The sequence below is a fragment of the Cynara cardunculus genome (assembly GCF_001531365.2).
Source record: "Cynara cardunculus var. scolymus isolate 2C chromosome LG 12, CcrdV1, whole genome shotgun sequence".
Taxonomy (NCBI): Eukaryota; Viridiplantae; Streptophyta; class Magnoliopsida; order Asterales; family Asteraceae; genus Cynara; species Cynara cardunculus.
The window spans coordinates 25076506-25081451 of record NC_037539.1 but is presented as its reverse complement, the minus strand read 5'-3'; the positions used below and the strand labels follow the sequence as shown (position 1 = coordinate 25081451).

The following is a 4946-nucleotide window of genomic DNA, read 5'->3' as shown; positions in this document are numbered from 1 at the left end:
ATTCTAATAAAAGATGTAATAATCAATACTTCAAAGCAATATACACTCACCTTAAAAGATGTTGAACGGATTAAACATGTGGTGTTTCCTTCAGTCTTTTCTCTCCAAGTTCACCCAAATTTTTCTAAAAAATCAGAAGAAACTTTTCTTTTCACATACACTTGCTATTTGTATGGCCGCCATTCAAAGGTCGGCTAACTCAACACACACACAAAAAAGCTTTATCATATATTATATATATATATATAATAAACTTATTTTAATAACTAATAACTCAAAATTTGTAACCCGAATATTACACAAATTGGCAGCCTTAAAGGTTTTCAACATAAAATTAGTGTAAGGCTCCCCATCAGTCTCAGGCATTCCAAGGAAAGTTATGATCTCAACCAAATATGCCTCAAAGGCCGTGTACAAAAGTGCATCATTCTCATAATCTATGTGAGGTGAGAGACCAAACAATTTATTTATGGCTTTGTCAAAAGTAGACACCTTTCTTTATGGCTCTATGGATGTGAAGTTATTGTCATCTTATATGATTTTATGTTGACAAAAAGGAGAACTAATCCCCTTTTGGTCGTCAATGATCAATCCCATAGCTTCTGTGTGCAACTTCAACATATCAACCAACTTCTTTTCTTGATGCAATTCTAGGGTAAATGATATGTTGACAGGCAATTTGCCTTCTTCTCCTAAAAAACATACTTCAAATGGGATGAGAGTTGTTTCAACTCCAAGTCAGATGGTGATACAATGGATGAGGTGAAGTCTTTCTGCTCACTATTTTCAAGCAGCTTAAATGCAGTAACATCACATGGGATACCATCATCCTCTCTTAAATCTAACTCCTCAACAATCTCTTCATCTATTTCAACACCATCCTCTTCCTCTAACTTACATACCTTTCTAATTCCTTCCTCATAACACATTGATTCTATTTCACAAATTCTTGAACACTCTTCCAAATAGTCAGGGTATTTCAAAGAATTGAAAACATTAAATGTGACTTTTTGGTCCTGAGGTCACATAGTCAACTCTCCCTTTATGGACATCTATCAAAGTTCTTCCGGTGGCTAGGAATGGTCTCCCTAAAATGATAGGAATCTTCTTATCTGCCTCAAAGTCTAAAATGATAAAATCTGCCGGAAATATGAACTTATCAACTTGCACTAAAACATCCTCAATCTCTCCCTTAGGGTATGCAATGGATTTGTTGGCCAATTGAAGTGTAACAATGGTAGGTCTAGCCTCTCCTATGCCTAAGGTGTTGAAAACAAATAAAGGCATGAGGTTGATACTTGCACCTAAGTCACACAAAGCTTTCCCGATCTCTTTCCCACCTATAGAACAAGGAATAGTGAAATTTCCCGGGTCTGTAAGCTTAGGAGATATCTTGTTGGTCAGAAGTGCACTACATCCTTCAGTAAGAGCTACAGTTTCATACTCGGGTCAGCTTTTTCTTCTTGCTTAAGATGTCTTTGAGAAACTTAGCATAACTGGGCATTTGCTCAATTGCTTCAACAAGGGGTATGTTGATATGCAATTATTTAAACACATCCAAAAATTTTTTAAAATGCAGTTCTTTCTTCTGATTCCTCAACCTCTGGGGGTAAGGTACATAAGGAGGAACTGGTTTTATGAAATCTTTGTTTGAATGTGCTGAGTAAGATGAGTCTTTTATGCCTTGGGTGGTCTTACTCTCGTGTGGTGTGGATGGGGTTACGACTTTGGTCTTAGGATCTGCTATAACCTCATTTTGTAATGACTTTTTCCTAGTGGCCTCTTCTGGAAACAGTAAAGGGTAGTCTGATTTTGGGGGGACAGAATTGGTGATCTTAGATGATTTTCCTTGTAATGGTTTCGGTGGTTTTTCAATAACAGGGGCCAATGTTGTAGCATCAGTTTTTGACAAAATTGGTTCATGATCTTTTTGCACGGCCTCTGTCAATTACTTCCCACTTCTCAGGGTCACTACTTTCACATGTTCCTTTCCTAAGGCTCTCGGGACTTCTGTGTTACTAGGCAAAGTACTAAGGACTCTATTGGTCTGATTGAGTGCAAGTTGACTGACTTGGGTTTCTAGATTTTTGATAGCATCACTTTGTTGATTAAAAAGAGATTGATTCTGAGAGTTTTGATGGCTTATCAAAGCTTGATTTTGAGCTTGAGCTTGCGCAAATAACCCTTTTATCATTGTTTACAAAGAATATCATAAATCATCCTGTGGAGGTGGCTTGTTTTAAAAAGGTGGTTGAGTAGTTTGAAATTTTGGTGATGTTTTTGAGAACTACTCGCATGTTGTTGGGGTTGAAAATTAGAGGTTCCTTGCTGCTTAAGTGCGGGTGGATTTAAACATGGACTGTTCCAAGAAAAATTTGGGTGTTGTTTCCAACTTGCATTGTAATTGTTGGTATAGGGACCAGATCCATTATGAACAAAGTTTATGGATTCAGAATTATGAGGACAATGTTCATACGAGTGTTCCCCGCCACAACAAATACATTGCACTCAGAGGACTTTTGGAATAGGTGTAGTAATAGCTGGCTGCACTCCTTAGCCAGAAGTAAGGTTTTTAAGCATGGTGGCCATGGTAGTGAGTTGTGCTGTTAATGCAGTGTATGCATCTTGTTAGGAATGAAAAGCAGTGTAAAATTGTATTCGTCTTTAAAGATAAAATTGTCTATAATTGTTTAAAAGTCATCGTGTTTGACTTTTCTTAGGTTGTTTGACTTTGACCTTGTTTAGTTTGTTTAACCCTATATAAAGGGTAAGCCTTTGTATTTTTGTTAGGATGCTCATTGTAATATTCATTTTACGTAATAGAGAGTTTGACCAGACTTTGAATATTGACTTTTTCTCTCTATCCTCTCATTGTGTTCTTAAGATTTCTTAGATTTGCCATGAATCCTTGAAGATATTTGAAGATTGATTACATTTAGGGACAACACATCTACGTCGTGAATTCCAGCAGACTTCTATTACGGTTGAGAACGTGGATCAGCCCAATGTCCATTATTTGCCGAGATCTTTTCAAGGATCTCATACCCTTTATTGTAGGTACTAGCTGTAAAGGCCCCTCCTGCAGTCGCATCGAGCATCTGTTTAGCCATGGGACTTAACTCATTGCAGAATGTCTCGCGTTGAATACAGTAGAGAATGCCATGGTGTGGGCATTTTCTTAATAGCTCCTTAAACCTTTCCCATGCATCAGAAACAGCTTCATCGTCCATTTGTTTAAAAAGACAGATTTCATTTCCGGACTTAGCGTTCCTGGTGGGTGGAAAATATTTTTGCAGAAATTTTTCAGCCATATTACTCAACGATGGCACAGAACCCGGTGGTAACGAGTTAAACCATGACTTTGACCGAGCTCGTAAAGAAAATGGAAATAAGGTGAGTCTTAGAGCGTCGTTAGACACTTCCGGGATCAAGAAAGCATCAGTGATTTCCATGAAAGATTTTAAATGTGAGTGTGGGTCTCTGATGGTAATCCAGAAAATTGTCCATTTGTTTGCAACATGTGAAACATGATCAGTTTTAGCTCGAAATGGAGGGCTGTCATATGTGGCCTAACTATCCCGGAGTTTAGTTGCTCAAAATCAGGGATAACATAGTCCATAAGTCTTCCATTTTTGGAATTTGCCAGATTTATGATGTTTGGACTTTGCTCTCTTGGTTGATCATTATTTTCTGATTCTGTATCCTCATTACCCAAATTATTATCATTATTTGGGTGTCTTTGTGGAAAGTTCGGAAATGGCGGTATTGGTGCAAAAACAGGCGGTTGATTTTCCAAATGCGGCACATCTGGAATGATTGGGGGAGGTAACGCCATGTTAGGAGGGAGTAGAGCAAAAAATGCTCTTTGAACCCTCTTTTTTTGATGAAATGTTCTCTCAATATCGGGATCAAATTCAAGAAACTCCCTGCGATGTATCCGTGGCATACACCACTTTCAAAATGATTAAAACGGTATTAGAAAAATCAAATATTTTATTTAACTCAAAAGAAAACTTTTAGCTTGCCAATCCCCGGCAACGGTGCCAAAAACTAGGTAGGTTATATCACACACCTTTAGACAAATGAATTGAATCACAAAGCAAGTATGCAACATGGCTCAATATCGTCTTTCCAAGTAATATAGTGGTAAAATACCGGTTTATCATCCACGGAGATTGTAGCAAAAGTCTAATGAGAGTCCAATGAAAGAGATGATTTCAGATGATGAATTTGAATACTTCAGTTTGATATTCAGGTAATTAAATATTGTTGGTCCCGTAAGGGTCTACAAGAAGAGAAACAGTTTGTAGAAGGGGGGGATGAATACAAACACAGTATTTTCAAATTTAAAATATATATTGATAGATAAGATCAATACAGATTTTACAAGATTGTTTGCGGAAAGATGAGGTAATAACAACCTATCTAAACAATCTTTGGTTACACACAAAGCTTTAGCAAATACAAGAAAAGAGATTGCTAAAAGAAAGATCCTTTACTTAAGCTAGAAAATGCTTGAAGTAAGAATAAGGTTAGAAAGAGATGCGCGCTCTCTGCATGGAGAAGAAACACTTCTATTTAAATCCAGTGCATTAAATGATCATTTAATGCAATATGGTAGGTTTAGAGTGCGTGTCAAACCTTAAGAGGAAGGCTTGTCCTTTGCTACAGTGAATGGTACAAAAGCACTATTTCTGAGCAGACATCCTTACCTAAAGTTGGTGGACAAAGAGTCGACTAATCGGCTCCGTACCGTACTAACTTTTATAAGGGTATGGGTTTGTCCTTTGTGTGCATAAGAACAAGACAACAACAATCGTAATAAGCAAGCTTCCTTTAATCGCTAAATGTTGGAATGACCTGAAGGTCTCATCATCATTCACTGAAGCTAGAGCAGTCTTCACACATATATAGACAGGCTTGTAATCACTGAATACCGCTTCAGA

The 4946-nt window shown here is 37.4% G+C and overlaps 1 non-coding gene across 1 annotated transcript; it reads left to right on the top strand.

Moving 5' to 3' along the window:
- Positions 1-3156: 3156 nt before the first annotated feature.
- On the top strand, positions 3157-3263 carry LOC112523988. The gene has a single exon (XR_003070316.1). It is a non-coding gene; the product is annotated as a small nucleolar RNA R71 (small nucleolar RNA).
- Positions 3264-4946: the final 1683 nt, after the last annotated feature.